This window comes from Athene noctua, chromosome 2 (assembly GCF_965140245.1).
Source record: "Athene noctua chromosome 2, bAthNoc1.hap1.1, whole genome shotgun sequence".
In the NCBI taxonomy this organism is placed as follows: Eukaryota; Metazoa; Chordata; class Aves; order Strigiformes; family Strigidae; genus Athene; species Athene noctua.
In genome coordinates this window covers 159,131,176-159,148,812 of record NC_134038.1, presented here as the reverse complement: position 1 = coordinate 159,148,812, position 17,637 = coordinate 159,131,176, and the positions used below count along the sequence as shown (strand labels likewise).

General features: G+C 35.7%; 1 protein-coding gene across 1 annotated transcript in view; it reads left to right on the top strand.

Annotated features, from left to right (window-relative positions):
* Window positions 1-17,637, top strand: part of CNTNAP2 (contactin associated protein 2) — a 1,190,827-nt gene that overhangs the window by 456,059 nt on the left and 717,131 nt on the right. The window lies entirely within an intron of this gene.

Sequence of the window (17,637 nt, the reverse complement as noted above, 5' to 3'; positions counted from 1 at the left end):
CATCCCAACCAAAACAGGATCACATTGTATAAATATCAGCCCCGCACAACTGCAACTCACTCTCCTAAGCTTAGACTTGCTTTTTGTGAGCTAATGGATTCAGATAAATAATTTCTAGATTATTTTAAATGGTTCTAAGGTGTAGCTATTGATAAGTTAATGAGTAAAAGAAGCACACGCTTTGAGGCAGCACTATTTCCTGAGTGTAAGTTGTTTCTTAATCGATTCCTACTACTATATGAAAGCAAACAGACCTTTAATCCTTTGCAGGTACACTTCGAGCCTCCTGCTTCCCCCCTTTTAAGTGAAGAGAATAATTTCCAGTTGAACTATTCTTATGCAACACTAAGTATTCTATAAGCAGTTTCTAATTAAGGAAAACATGTACATCAGTATGAAGTAGAAGTTTCCCATTTATGTGTTAGACTCAGTCCCATGAGATGACTACTCATTATTACTTTGGCAAACTGGCTGTGTAAAGCCCAAGGAAGTTTAGTGATTTGCTTACTTTCTCAAAAAAAGCCCCAAACAAAACAAAAAAAACCTCACCGAGAATCCCCAAACAAACCTTAATTTTATCTGTGTCCATATGAAATTCAGTAATTTGAGCTTCCAGGTGAAATTTGTATAGTTTTTCCTTTTGCTTTTTCAGTAGATGCTTTAGATTCTGCATCTTCTGTATTTCAATAAACGGCAAAATTTTATAGCATACTCCTAATTTCATCATCATTTTGCTCAGCACAGGAAGACAATGTACAGCTGAAATAAAAAAGCTTTTAGATATACAAGGTCTTCAGTGATCTAATAGGAAAGTAGGATAAAGAATACAGTGACTAAAAGGCGTCCTGTGAATCAGTGTATCATAATCACATTATTTTTCCACTAACCGGAAGCCTTTTAACAACTACATTAGCCCAGATGAGATCTCTAGACAAAGGAGTATCCAGCTGCTGGCCTCCTTAGTAGCAGTACGTAATAAAAGAATCTAACCCGTCAGATTTTGACTGTAGACTTTTTTTTTTTTTTTTTTAATGTGTACATTCACTTTCAGCTGCTTACCACATTTTTATTTTTGGAAATGTTTTAAATATTTTTGGAAAGTTGAGGTAAATCTTAGCAATTAGGAAGTACGCGTAAAAGAAGGGACCTTTTGTTATTTCTTCACAGTTTACTTTTGTGAAATAAAAGATGCCAATTTTTTTTTTTTAATGCAAAAAAGATACAACCTTGCCTTTTGTGTAATATGTGTGTGAACTAATTCAATGCTATTGTTTCCTTCCACTGAATGCTGAGTATTACAAAAGGCAGAATGATAATGTGCAATGCCAATGTTTGCAGTATAAAGTCACTGCAGATTCTCTTGTGTTTATTAAAAAACAGACTTGCTATCACTAGTCGGGCCTGGGTAAAGTTTTGAAAAAGAAAACAATATGCAGAGCTTTCTGGTAAAGTAGAAATGAACTTTCTCTCTGTGGGTTTCTGTTGCAGATAAGCTTGAATGTAGCACAGAGTAAAAAATTATACATATTTAGGAGGAATCTAAAAACCGTAGAACATTTGCCTTCTCTTTCGCACTAACTTTTTGTGGTTTCTAATTATGCTCTATAGGCTATTTGTCAACAGTACAATCTATTGTCTTGAAAACAAGTCTGCAAATGTCTGGCTTATTTCAAAGCAAGTTATTCTCTGTTTTGTTTTCCATACACAAAGAATCAGCCTGTCCTTCGGGAGCTTGAAAATTTTGCTGTTAGAAAAAAGAAAGAATGAAGAATTACAATGAGAAATATCTTCTCCTCTGCCTCATGAATATTGTCCATCTTAGATTGCCTACCATTTACTGCTCCCCATCCCATCCAGCTGAGAAGCATAAAGTCTCCCTTCACTTAGATGATACACAGTGAAAATAGAATAATTAAATCTTCTCCTTACTGAGCTGAAGAGGCATCAGACAAATTTTAACCAGAAATATCTACTGATAAAATATGCTACTGAAAGTATTTTCAGTAAAATAGAAGTATCTTTACAAATACAGAGAATACACAGGCATTCTCCCAGTTTCTCTAAACATGGAACAGATTTTTCCAAGCATGGTTCACATGGACTTTGGAAATAGCATTCAAAGACATTTTCCTGTATGGTTGCACATATATACAAGCCAGACAGCCATACAGATGCAATTACTGGCCTGATATCTCAAAGATCATATTAAATGTTCACAAATTTTCTCTCGGTCTAATTTTAGGGCTAACATGTAGTTTCATTACTGTATGTTGACTCTGGTGTGTATTAAGTGCCTAACACCTAAGCCATTCTTCATAGTGTTCCTTAACTAGTAACAGAATAGTTAAAGCAATAGAATTTCCCTTTAAAATACAATATTGTGTTACTTAAACTGGATGGAAACAAGGGGGAATGAATGATATGAATGTTATCCTTATGCTTTTTGGTAATGGAGGACAAGTGTCATGGACCTTATACAGCTAAATTTCATGTTTCTCATGTTTTACTCTTCTATCTGCTCTAAATCTCCCAAAATAAAATTCACTGTTTTCCAGATGTCCTGAATACTTTCAGAACAAACACATGCCAAAGCAATGAGACAGACTCAATTCTTCATCATTTTGGGCAACACAGGAAGAAAATCAGCAGCTCCATCAGAATAGCTTTTGAAAGCACAGGGGCTTCATGGATTTAGTAAGGAAGTAGAATCTGTAAAATATACTGTGACTCATAAAGCTATCCAAGGTATCCTGTGAATCGATGTATCATAAACTGATTATTTTTTTTCTGAGTACTAAACAACAACCTTTCAACAAATGCATCAAATCCACAATGGAAAATCTCTGTACAAATACCAGCTGGTGGCTACTTTAGTCACAGTAAGTGTTAAGAAAGCCTGATCCACTGTTATTCTTCAGTGCAATAGTATATGAATTTTTTTTATGATGTTTAGGGGGTGCTACAATATGTCAAAAGATATGTCCTGTACTAGGGTATCCTCACTGGAGATGTATCCTTAAATGCTCTATGAATTTTAATTTCCATTTGGTAATTGAATATTTTCCCTTTCCTCCCCAAGTTTTTTGAGTGTTTCCATGAAACTAAATTAATTTTCCACATGCTGCTGCTTCCGCTCATTTTCACGTATTGTGGGATGTCAGGATAAACAAGATCACCTATAAATATAATTCCTCTTCCTTTAAGATCAGAAGATGGTTTTATTTAAGTGAGCTGCAGGGCTTCTAGTTGCTCAGACTAAGTGGCTTTCTAAAAAAAGATACAAGAAAAGGCAGGGAACATTATGTTGTCCTTGGCAATAACTTGGTGCATGAATGTTTTTGTATACTTTGAAGTTATGGATCCATCTATCTCTCTGAACCAAACCATCTCTATAGACCACTGAAAAGGACCTTCAGAGCATTTGTGCATGTTTTTCATCTCTGTTGTGTAGCAAAGGGGTATATGTGGTGGGATTTTTGGGTAGATTTTGATCTTTCTCCTTTTCTCTTGTCCTGGAAAGTCCAAGAGCATGGACTTCTCAGGTCAATACAATCATTTTAAAGCAAAGGCAAGTGTTGCAACCTTTCAAATGGATTAATATTACAGGATGGAATTAGCCCATTTATGTCTATAGGAATAAAATAATGTCACATTTTGTAGAAAAAGCATAATATGATTTCACAAGTAAATGCTAAGTGCTCATTCTTCGGAGATTTCTCTATGGATTACTTCACTCTGACATTCATATTTTATTTTCTACATCCTGTTCCCAGATTGTGTAGGTGTCTTTATCTCAGTGATAATGATCAGGGAGAGTTTGGCTATGTTTTGAATCTGCTGCTCAGCTGCAGGCAGTCTGTTGTAGGTTACAGATGTGTTGACTCAAGCCAGCTACATCTTGGCTTACTTATGACAGTACAATGTCTGGAAGTGTTTTTCTCCTGACCATATGGAGATTTTTCTTCTGTGCTTGTATCTGAGTCATACAGCTTTATGAGTCTTAACATCAGGCCAAATGCAGGTTTCCATGACATTATTATTGTAGTTGAACTACTTCTGTGATGAAAGCGAGTGATGTTAATATGTGACCGATTAGTCAGGATAACCATGTGATAACTTTAAAACATTTCAGTAGTAACTCTGTGAGTTGAGGGTTCAAGTATTTATTTCAAATTTTAGAAGACTGTCTTGGAAATTCTCATTACTGGACATAAGTACAGATAACTCACTTTCTCCACAAATCTATCTCCAGGTACGGTGGTGAAACATGAGATATGACAGCAATGATCATGACTGAAAGCTAAAAGTATAACCTGGGCATTTAAATGGGTCTCAGTAGTGATAGCTCATATGGAACAGAAGCCAAGCTCATCATACCTGGATGTCTCTTCCAGCTAGATACCCACAGCAAAATATTAGTTCCTTTTCAATTATCAAGTTGGCCAGTAATGGAAGAGCTAAAGCAGCCCATAAAAGCTGATTCTGATACATTTTGATATCCCAAACCTACCAACTGTGGATAAAATTAGGATTTCCAGGGAATTCACATTTTCATGCCAAGTCCCTCAGAATGAAGGCACATACAGTGAGTGTAAATATCTGGGTTAAAAAATAGCTGTTACTGGAGAGAGAAGTGTTATCTTTAGGTTTTAATTAATCCTTATCTCAGTAAAAAGATAATTAGAGAGTAATTGTGTTCTTGTAAAGTATCCGTTGTCTGATTTCTGAAGTAACATGTCGCTTTCAGAGGAATTCTGTGAGTCCTAAGTGATCTTTTGATCTATATCATGTGCTTGTTTGTGGGTGGGGGTGAAATCATGACTGCTTTGAAGGTGTACTTGGAAACCAAGAAAAAATTTCTAAATTAAATATACTTTGTCAAATCAACTGAAATGGTTTGAGAAAACAGACAGACTTTTGGGCCCATATGCCTTATGTCTTTTTTCCGTTTCCTATAAAGTTTAACAAACTGAAAATTCTGCTTGTTTAACTGAACAATGTAGTGAATAAAGATAATTAAAAAGTTTCTGCTTCATGAGGGATGAGTAGATTGCTCTTTATTCTTCTTGCCAAGGAGTTAATTCCTACATAGGTACAGTTGGTCTTTAAGACTTGTACTCTCTCAAAAGCAGTCTGCTGCAAAATAGATTTTTTTTTCATCTGAGAGAACCGTAAGTTCTGTGGAAAAGATGAGGTTAGCAAGGAGATGTCTGTTTCTAAAAGATCATGGACTTTATCGCTTTCAACATAAGCTGGTAGATGCATTTGTTTCAGCTGGCCCTTGAAGAGAAGTAAATTAAAACATCATAAATGTACAGGAGTGAATATGATCCTGCAATTTGAGAGCAGTTATTCAGCAACATGGATGTTCCAAAATTATAGTTTTGATTAAGATCTCACATGTTAGTGTTGGCTGAACTACAGCTCTGACTAGGTCCTGATAGGCATTCAGTGTTGGAAAATCTATTCACTTCAAGACAGCCTGCAGTTAAACAAATGCTATAGAATCTGGGCCCTCCTGTAGAGGACTGAAATACAGATTAGAGGATAGTTATTAATGCTTGAATTCAAAAATCATGTTATATTTGTTAATGCTGCACTCAGGTTCCCCATCTCAACACTGTATATCCCAGCTCAGTTAATTCCAGCATAGCTATATACAGTTTTATATGTTTCTCCAGAGTAGCATGAAATCCGGAGGTGTTTCTCCTCATCATTGCCACCTCTTCTATTTTTTTTTCACGTTTAAGGAAATTTGGGGGTTTGGGTTTTTTGTTTGTGGCTTGCGTGGGTTTTTTTGAAATTAACTCAATGCCTGTAATTTCCTATACAATTATTAAAACAAGTTGCAATTCATACAGGCTTCTGTAATGAATCATCTTTGTAATGTAATGAGCAAAGATTGTGCAGAATTAACACAGACTAAGACTGCAGGCAGAACATCATCCTCAAATTGGGGTATTAATATTTGCAAGAATAGACAACATACCTGAATAAGTCTTGCCTTATTTATCTATTGACCCTTCTTGGGAAAGTTTCTGAGATTTCAGAGACTCAGGAAACCTACTGTTTTTTCCTCAGCCACTGAAGCATCTTTAATTTAAGAACCTTTAAGGATGGGCACTAAACATGGTAGAATATTGGGGAACAATACACGTATTTGTCATACTCTGACTTCCTTGCAATATAAAATGACCTTGTGGCAGCCAGTTTTGCCTGTGGAAGTAAAATATGGGGATGATGTGATTCATTTTCTGTAGGAACTGTAACATTTCTCTGTAAGAATACAGTAGCAGTATCTTGTATTCTCCAAAAGGCAGTTATAATGACCATGGGTCAAATCTTGCTTCTATTATTCAAAGTTTTTCTTCAGTTTAGCTTGGGAGTGCTTATACTTACATCCACATCTCTTGAGACATCAGCAGATGCTGTTTTCTATATTTTTTTATTTCTTGTGCAGAAAATCTAGATTATAAAGCCTTATTACTTCTTTTTGTTTTCTTTTAGCCTAATCAAGATTTTATGCTTCCTGCTTTTCGCTTTACAGCTTTGACTGCCACACTGAAATCCACATGCATTATTCCAGTGCACAAAATTCAATTTTCTCCTGTCTTGTACTGCCTCAGTGATTCCAGTCTTAATACTGTTTAAAAAAAAATAAAAAATCTTCTGAAGTATTACATGAGCACATACATTCCTTTGTCACTTGATGTGACAACTGAATAGAAGAACACATACCCATAGGCACTCCACTTTATTCCAACCTGTTAATATTGAGTGATTTAGTGCCATTACACTGCTATAAAACCATATTTGATGCAGGTCCTATTAGTAAGCAATAAGTATTTCATTTCTAACCACCCTCACTTATTTGCCCTTAGGAAGAATATTTAAATCTCAAATGAGTACTAAAAAAAAATAATCCAATTGAAAGGTTTCAACTAACAATGTTTTTGTTGAAAGAGGGTATACTGCAATTTAAATGAAAAATATTTGAATAACGTTAGGAACTTCTTTAAGAGTATTCTAACAGAATTAGCTATTTATACTTTTAATATAAAAATTGGATCTACTGTTAAAAGTTATATTCTAAATTCGTTTAGAAGGCAGAAAGTTGGCCTCAGAAGTAAATACTTAAATGTTATCAAAAGTGGACATCCATCTTTGAGATACAAAATGGATTTTTCAAAACATAATTTTTAAAATGGTTTTTAATTGTGATTGAACTGTTGAATATCTCATAGAAAATAAATTATTTTTAAACAGTTAAAATTACAACTAGATAATTATGACCAATGCGGAAAAAAGGTATCTAAAACATAATATTATTATATTATCTTTTAAACAATTTAATGGAATTTTCACAGATTGTATCTATGCATGCTATTTTGAAAAAGATGTGATGAAATACTTGCCCAGCATAAAACTCATAGCAGTGCCTCTTAATTAGTAGGGCTTTGAATGTGAGATGGATGACTTTCCAGTGACAGGACCTTACCTTCTGTCTTGAAATATTAAAGGCATCATTGGTCTCTTTTTCCTTTTTAATTAGCATTTGAAATGTCTAATTTATTTTTTTTTTTCACACTTTGGTAAATGTAATGTAATTGGTATTTATTTTATTAAGGACTGTGATTGAGCACTAAGAATTGTGGTTGACTTCTGGAGGCATACGTTCCTTGGGATAATTATAGGGCTATACAACCATGCCATATACTTGTCTGTTCAACAGTGAAATAAAGCCCCAAGGTACACACCATTGCTGCTTCCTTGCTGAGTGACTTGCATAAGCTCTGTGGTTGTTTCTTAGCCAGTATGAATCCTGAAGATTAGCAACTCTTAAGACAAGGGCTGAAATAAGCTTGCTGTGTTAATGAAGTCTCAAAATCCCGGTATGGAAAAAAGCCTTCCTGAAAGTGCTGACAAATCTCTTCATACAGTTCATTGCCTGCCAGGAGAAGAATATCACTCATATGTGTAGATAAACCCAAAAGATTTAGTCTGTAACAAAACCAAGCTAAAGCAATGATGTCATTGTATCGTATTATATTCTATTGTAAGGTGGAGAGCTTTCCCTCTGCCCAAAAATAAGAGATAACATATATGTCACTGTCTAATACAGTTATTTTAATATGGGCACTTTAAAAATATTTCTACTGCAATTGCATGTTAGTAAGCAATAATGCTATTTGTCCTCTGCCATTTTAATATCATTCTGGTTTCCTGTGTTAAATTCAGGCCACTTGTATCAGGCCCACAGCATTATACCTAAGAGTTCATGCCATTGCTTTTATAGGTTTATTAGAAAACTAGCAGTGTTTTCATGAAACTTCACTCTTAATTTATATTGACACGTATTTATTATGACAGTAACATTAGCTACAATATTAATCCTGTTTTATACTCTGGCCCTTTTGGTCATCTAGCTTCAACTGTGTTCTTTAAAGGAAGAAGAAAGACTATATGGATTAAAGCACAGGGAATATCAAATGAATGTTTCATCCATCCTATTCATAAAGCTCATCACACAGGCGTATGAGCCTGACTTTTGCCATTTTAGAACTACATTCTTTTCAACTTTGTAGCTGGTACAATATGTGTGAAATAATGTAAAACATCATAAGGTGTAAGATCAAGCTGACAAGAAAAAGAAAAATTTCAAAGAATTCCTTCATTTACACATAAATTTAATCATTCGGCCTCAATTTATTTTCTGTTTGAAGTTTTATTCAGCTATCCTTGTGAAAATGCCATATATCCCAGAACGCCTTTGGTTTAGATACAAGGGGCAGTTCTTCAACCTTCTGTTCCTTCTCTTTATTCTTTGTGTTTGTCCAGTACAGTCTTAGCACTTTCAGAGCTCCTTTCACTTCCAAAGGCCATGCAGACAGGAGCTCCCCTGTCACCGACACAGTTTAAACATTCCCATTTCACAAAATAGAAAAACAGAATGCAGGGGCGGTGTTTCGTACAGTTAATCTAAACGTTTTTGAGACTGTTCTTTAAGCAGCAAGGCCAGCTGGCATCAAACACTGCGTTGTTCATACCGCTGTGTTCGCTTACCTACTGAAGTACACCAGCCACACAAAAGCTACCTATTGGGAATGGCCTCTGAGCCATCCCAGCTCCAAAACGTGGCCGTTGTTTGAAGGATGACTACCTGCCCTCATCCAAAGCCATGCCAGACACAATTCTAACAATAAATCAAATTTGTCTAATCTAATGTTATGTAATGATCAAATTCCAAAGCCCTGGAAGATTTTTTAGCATTGCTTAATTTATTAATACAGGCAAAGCCAGAGGGGTTAACTGTTTTGACCCTAGAAAAATAAGAGAAATGTAGAACTGGAATTTGTGTTCTTATTCCTAGTCCTGTACTTACTCCTCCAGACAATGCTGTCTTTTTCAGTTGTGATTAATAGAAAGTCTGATTGATTAGCAGTTCAGGTATGTGCATCTGAAGACACTATATACATTGTGAAAGTGTACTGTCCTTAGGCACTTTTCTACAAATAATTTTTGAGTCTTGTCTGGAATTTGTTATGTAAGTTGAATACTATTTCAAACACTCTGTCCTATCTACACACCCATTAACATGATTAATAAGAGGAGTTTGAATATTGTATGTGGTATAATTCCTCGTAAAACGTAAGTGGTAGAAGTACTTTGAGTATAGTTCTGTTTGCATTTACTGGGGAAAAAGAGTACCATGATCAGGTATCTTTTAATTTTTTTCATGCCTTCACCATCTGGAGTTGAAGAAAACCATATCATTGATTACAGATTATATCTCAGATTACAGATATTGAAGAAATGTTCCGTGTAAATGACAGCCTAGGTAAGGGCTAGCATTTCATCAATGCCTTCCCTTTGGCTCAGTCTCTTGTAATCTATGCATGGGTCATTTTTACTATTTCAAACACCACAGAAGTTTGGAAGAAAGAAGAAAATCTCTTTTAAGTGGGCTGTGAGTTCTTAAGAGGACAATCTAGAAGTCTGTTGTGTTACAAAGGGACCGAAAAGCATCGGTTACAGACCAAGTCTACGAGGCCTCTAAAGAGTTCTACCTCTGTGAAGGATTTCCCACAGTGGGGGGAGTTGCACACATCCCACAAGATGCTTTTTGTGCTGTGTTGTCTGGGCAGAGCTGCCTACATAACGATGAGAAGGAAAAGCAAATAGGACAGAGATGTTGGAGCTGCTGCAAGGACTGACAGTGAACATCTCCAGGTAGGCAGGTTGGGCTGGTTTGAGTGTATTTCAAAACTGCGCTTACTGGGCAGAAAAGAAACTAGCCACCAACAGAAATGCTTCCTGAAATCACCTTAAAATATTCACCTAACAATGGGGATGGTGTGTGGCATTTTTGTCAGTTTGAACAGCTGCTCCCCTTGGCTTATTTTACTTTTATTGGATCATTTGTAACAAACACTTTGCTCAGGAGAGCCTGCTGGTAGCTCGACACTTTTCGTTTACAAAAATAATCCATGTCTCCTGTCACATTCAGCTTTGCTAGAATGTGGCAGGAGTTTGTAAAAGTTGCCCAGACTTCAAGAGAAAAAACTTCTGCTGAATACTACTTGGATGGAGACATAAAATATTTATACTCTTGAAATACAATTTGATCATTCAGTCACTTTATATATACAGCATTGCGTAAGCATTCCTCTACAGGCTCCTTTCTCTGCGAAATACAATTATTTGGTGCACAATTGCCAAGAGTAAAAGAAGTTGTATATGCTGTTTTTCAGTAGCATGGATGATGAGCATAGTGTTTATGAAGAAAGAATTATTATGGAGTTAAAAGTCATGCATGCCTATAAAAACTTAACTTCTTCCCTGAGAGTTTTGAAACAAGTCCAACCTTAGACAGAGACCTCATGGATTTTTTTGAGCTGTGCAGGTTGGGAAGAAGCTTTTTAGCTGATTTGCTGATACTTAAAATAACAAAGCAAAGATAATTGTAAGGGGCAGTTTTAAAAGTGTGTAGTTAAAAGCAGTAAATCACAGCTCAGCACAAGCTATATTAATCTGCTGTCAGGATGAGTGTCTGCTGGGTACCCGAGGCAGGCAACAAAAGCCAACTAGTGCGCAAGCTGCTGTAATTTTTTGTGCCACCTCTCCCATTTTTGAAACGAAACTGCAATACTAGAGGGTCCTTGTGCTACTGCTGTTACAAATTGACCTAACCAAACTCATATGCTGTTTGATCTTATTAACCTCGCCTTCTACATGGAAATCTGTGGGACATGTTTGCACATTAGAAAACCTGCTGCTGGTAACGGTGCAGAGCTTGCTGCTGTGAACTCACACACAGGCTGTCTGAGGCTTTTGCCTGCAATGGCCATATGATTAATTAGATTAATAATAATACATTAATTAGATCTTTAGATAGTACTTTCAGACATCTCTGATTTTCAGAGTTTTTTCATGGATACAAACAAAGAATTTGGTTCATAACTGTGGAAATGAGTTGTTCATATAATTAGTAAATTGCATCTTCCTCTATTTTAGCCTGATCAAAATGACATTGAAAAGGACTAACAGAGTCCAGACAAACTCTGTCCCAGTTCAGGAGTGCTTATATCTTTAACCCTTCTCAGATTTACTAGGGCATGTAGCTTTGGGAAAAAAATTGTTCAGATTACTTCTAGTCATAGTTTCCTATGGGCTGAAAAATGTTGCTATTAGTTGAAAAATTTGAAGTAATCCTTATATATTTGCACATATATTCCTTGTCAGTAGTCACAACTAGTGATCTGATATTTGTGTTCTAAGTCTTTATAACTTATTTCTATACTTTGACCTTGTTGTATTCACCCACGCAACTTTATAGATACAAAATGGAATAGAGGAATACAATGGCTACCTTGCCTGTCTACGTAATACACAGTAGAATTTTAATGTTTTTGTGTCTGAATACCTTACCTGTACTCTGGTCACCTCTATTTCTTTGTCCTAAAATGGTTTTCCAGTTTTCTGCATCTTATACCTCTGCAAGACATGTGTCATACTCTGCTGTATAGGGCTCTCATTTAACATTTTGTACTCAGTTTCTTAAAATCTAATACTACGAAATCTGATAAAAGACATTAGCGAACAAGCTTCACAGTCTTTGATATTTCAAGCTACCAGGTTGAATCTGTGTGAAAAAGCCATTCTTTTAACAATCCTCTCAATAATATTTCTTTCTTCTCCTGCTGGCATGGTGTCTTCTATCCCCAAATTGTTCAGATTCACCTTATCATAGCTTTCAATACTCCAAACATGAAAACGGCCCATAATTCAGTATCTGGTGATCCATCAGAATTTGGCATTTTTATTTTTCATGGTAAAAGCTATTTTGTGTAATTTTTGTAAGGGCTTGTCAAATGTATTAAGTTATTTTATTCTACATTCCCTATAAACAGGCGTGCACTTACTAAAGAAATTTGGTTTTACGGCCTAATAGGATTAAGAATAGTCTCAGTAACTTAAAAAAATTCTTTAGATTTTTTAATAGAAAGATACCTTTGCAAAGACTTCAGATATCTGCATTTCTGCAGGTTTCTGAAGTCTTAATAATATTTTTAAGGCATTGATAATAATTTAATGCAAATAAATATCATACCATGTATCAAGTTACACAAGACACCTGAAACTGTTTGCACCCATGTCATGAGGTCCTGAGATGAACATGCGCATAGTACGTATGTGTTTTTAAAGGCTGATGGTAAAGGGAAAAAACGTGAAGGTTTTTTTTCAAGGAGATTTGTTCAAATAAAGGAAATTGAGAACAGGAGTGGTTTGTAGCAACTTAATTTTACAGCCTCTTTTGCCGATTTGTGCACCAGGGACAGTTGTTGATCAGTAGATGATAGGTGAAGTCAACCATCCCTGGCATGCACTGGCAGGTGAATGAGAAATGCTGGCATTACTATGGAAGGAAAATGAAGTGGGGACTGAGTGAATTTTGAGGTATGACTGGTCTGTTCATGAGCAAGTTGTATTTTTTCTGCCTTTGAATGAATGATCAGCTGTTACCTCTTAGTCCCTTTAACTTTTCATTTAAAAAACCCATAAGATGTCCCGATATAAAAAATAATTACCTGAGTATTTTCATGATCTATAGCCACACTTTGGTAAAAATAAATAAATAAAATTGCATTTGATACCTGTTATTATCTATTTCCCGTAACCTTAAGTAATTATTTTGAAATAGTATTGTGTGCTGTAAAAGCAGAACGCAATGAAGTCTTTACATTTATTTCAATAAGATTTGAAGGAGGCCTATCATAAGGAAATGGGCTTTCATTTTCTTAATTCTTTTTCTCTGCATTTGAATTTTCGTACCATTTCAATTGTTTTTTAAAAAATACAAAACTCCAAACAAAAAACTATAAAAAATGTCTGAATCAAAGCTACCTTAGTTGTTTGATGCCCTTCTCTATTCTTTTTTTGTTTTGTGTATAAAACCAGGCTCCAGCTCTCAGATTTCCCCAGCTCAATCACAGTGGGCAATAGACCATGTATGCTTATGTATCTTCTGCTTGGCTTACTACTTGATGCTTGTGATCAAATGTAGCATTTCATTTTCACTCTCACAGATGACAGAATAAAATCCAGAATGCATTTCTGCAGATGTCAGAAAGGCCAGGGAAAGAAGGATAGATACAGGATCATGAAAAATAAGGAAAAACTATGCATAAAACCAAATTACTTCTTTAATCCTACCTTTGCAGTATTTATTTAATTAATAATTTATTTTAAAATAGTCTCTTTAAAAGTTATTCTGTCTTATTCTTTTATTTACTTAGCAGTTTTTTAAGAAAACTGCTGCTGGGTCTGTGTTTATGGAATTCTAGAAATTACAGGAATCCTTCAGAGGTTGATCAGATAGTTAAAGTCCTTAGGTTTCCACCTACCAACACACTTAGGATTTTACAAGAAGAAAGTAGTGTTTTGATTTTGTTTAAATTATTCAATTTAGCTGTGAAGGCATAACTAATTAATTTAGCAAATACATACAGGCTAAAGAGCTTTTCTAGCCTTCTGATCTACTGTGTTTAGAAAAACATGTTTCCTGGTTTCTAAACTCTTCATGTGAATACTGTACATGTGATTTTACAATATTGGAGTGATTCCCAAGGTGCTGGTTCTCAACACTGAGTTAAAGCTGGATTTATTTTTCTTCAGTTTTGCTTTTTTTAAGCTGGTTAGATTTTCATGGGGAAAAAAAAGAAAATTCTAGCTTTTGCCTCTATTTTTTTTTTCTTAAAATCACACTAATAAAATATGATAAGACTATCATGGCAATGTTGATGATCTTCACTTTGGTCTTGTTCAAGTTATTTCAAGCAAGAAATCAACATGGTTTTTCCCTCCTGCTTGAAGCAACCTTGGATTACTAATGATTTCCATAGCTATTTTGTTGTAAGAGTTACAGCTGGATTATTGTGGAAATGGCTGAATCCAAAATGCTCTTTCACTGAGTCTTCCTGGTGGGCAGGGCCTTCATTCCAGTTCTTGGGTGTCAGAAATAAAAATATTTTTGGATTTGTAATACATATGTTAATACATGGAATGATGTTGCAGTTGTAATTTTCAAAAAGTAAATATTTTTATTTCATCAGCAAAAGTTTATCAGTCTTGTAATTTGGTGTGGTCAAGAATGTACTAGAACAAGAGCAGAGGAGACAGTAGCTGGATTGAATAGTGACAAATCAATTAAATTAATTAAGTTGAAATGATGGAGATCACATTCAGGAGCCTTAGCAGACCTGGTAACTTGAACGAAGATTTGGGTTAAAAATAAAGAAATATTGACCTTTCAGTCATTGATCTTTCAGTGCTACATGGTATAAAATTTATCTTAAATTGGATGATTTTATTTTTAAAGAGACAGAGATAATATTCATGCTTTTATTTTTCTAGTTCTGTGCAACACCAGTTCTTCTCTTGAGCATCTATTCCCCTGGGGTGCAATTACTCCCAATTTTCTTGGTTTTAATTGGACATCAATCAGACTCACTTAATTTTGCATACTGATGTGTTGACCAGAGTCAACATTTTAAATCTTACAAGCCAGAAACAAAAAGGTTCCTCAGCTAGGTTATTGTTTTGAGTGAGAGAGCCTGACCAGTCTCTGACTCAGAACTGGAATTTGAAACGAGGTACAAACACTCTGCAGCTACCTGGGGATGATTAATAGAAATTGAACAACTTCAATTTCTTTGAGCTGTAGGGGGAATAATGATAAAACATACAAATCTGGTACATTTGAAATAGGTTAAGACTACTTAGATGGAAGTAATTTAAATGGCTTTTCAACTTTCCTTACTTACAATTCTTTGGAAAAAATGAAAGAAATCTTTCTGTTCGATGTTAATAATTTATTATGTGGGTTTGTGGTGTGTGCTTGGTGTTGAAGCAGGAGCATGGTTTTCTAAGTATCTGTAGCAGCGGAAGTGTTTTCTAAGCATAGGAAGCTATCGATCTGCACAAGAAAATAGGCATTTATTTTAAAAAATATATAGAACATCTATAGTTGACTGTTTTTTAAAAATAAGGAAAAATATGCCCCAGATATGCAAGCTTTGTTTGTTTATTTTTTCCTTTTGGGTATGTTCTGTCATCTTTTTAATACAGATATCACTTCTGGTTTTCTTCTTATGAAGAAGAGAGAACAAAGTGAACAATGGTCACCTTAGTTTGTGCAGTGTAATAGTTTCAGATCTTCTCATGACTAGGGCATATGAATCAATGCAAATTAGTGTCTGAGCAGTCCTGCTGGTGTACGACTCTATCTGAATTCCGTTACTAACTTGGCTTCCTAAGTCTGCTCAGCTGCAGACTTCAAGCAAGTGAATTCTTTTATAACTGTTGGAAATGCTTCTGGGATCTGAGAAGGTGCACAGAATACCCAGGTCTCCAAGTGTGTGCCTGCACCACACACCAGCTGAGCATTGAGGAAATTTCCTTCTGTTAATTGAGAATTTTTGATCATGAATTCCCAAGAACTTCGTCTTTTCTTCTGTGTTGTATGTCAATCCACTGGAATTTTGGAGATGGTAAATGCTGATTCAGAACCGATTTCTTTTTTTTTTCTGTAATAATATATAGAGAAGCAAGCTACATTCCTCCCCATAGCCTTAGTAGGTAATAAGCAGATGTACTAGGATTTTGTTGTTCAGCTACTCAGTCACAGACTTCTGGCTACATGTTATTTATAAGGATCAGTCAGGAACAGGAGTGACTTCCATCAAGTTATGTCTTCTTGAAATCCCTGCCTCCTAATTTTGTGTGAAGTTTTAAATTTTCAAAGGGAAATACTGATTAATGCAAGGGAGTGGTTTTCAGATAAACTTTAAAATTGCTGAAATATTAATGTCTGAAGTTAGGTATGGGAAAAAAAAATAGTTTCACTTGAAGGTTTTAAATAACCCAATGTAATGCAAAGGCAAATGTCTCTCTTGGGTTTCATTAGATACCAGTGCAGGGCCTGGCTGGGGTTTGCCTACACTCAGACTGCCATCACATACTATTGCAGAGTTTTGCAAATGGGAGAGATGAGACTGAATGAAGGCTCTACACGTCAGTCAGAGGCTGCCTTTGTGATCAGCCTAGGCACACGTCACAGCACCAGAGCCTGTTTTTAATGTGTCTGGAGAAAGCAAGACTTCCCAAGAACAATGTGTTACAGTACTTTGATATGTACTGATTGTATTCAGGCCATTAGAGATTATTTCTCATCTGAATGTCTTCCTTTGTTATTTCATTTAAGATCAATTATTGTATGTTTCTCAACACAATTAGTGTGTGAAAGCTTTTAGTTTAAAGGAAAAATGATCTTGATTGTGAGCTCCTCTCAGCAAGGTCAGTGTCATCTGTGGTCTTTCTAAAGCACTTAACCTAACAGGGCTCAAAGGGTGCACTGCCTGGTCTTGAAACAGGAGTCGATTGTCCTCACCCTGATTGAAGCTTTTTGAGCTCTGCTGAAGTGGAAAAATGTTTCTTCCAGATGCTGAATCTGTGCACTCATAGGATGAGAAATTTTGCACAGTCAGTTCAGCTGTGTGCTCTCACACAATCTGTCCCTCTATTTTGATGGTGAGTCGTTTAGAGAAAGAGAATCTATGTTAATACATGGAAAACACAGGGGAGATCGATTTTGTCAAAAAGTTTAATAACATGGTAATTTCTGTCCAGGTGCACCACAGCGAGGCCTGATTTCCCAACCCCTCCTCAGACTTTTGAGCCGCTTCCCATGCAGTCCTGCTGCTTTCTCCCAGACAAAAGTAACTCTGTGTTACAGATCTGGCTTCGGTATGAATCCAGTAACTCTGGACTCTCTATTGCTAGGTATGTGTAACTGTGCAAGAATCCTTGCTTCTATGTCAAGGGAAGGGAAAGAAAAAAACCAAACCAAACCAAACAAACAAAAAATAATCACAAATTAGTATTCCTTGAGGAGAAGTTTTGGAAATGTGTACTATTGTGTAAAGTTGAAAGAGCTTAAACTATGTATACTTTACTATAAGTAGAATTGTGGTCCTATGGACAGTTCTCCTGTTATACTTGCTTTAATCCCAACCGAAAAATGAGGCTGGAGATCTCCATGGCTGGAGAGACAGACTTGCCAGAAAAATCTTGTGTGAG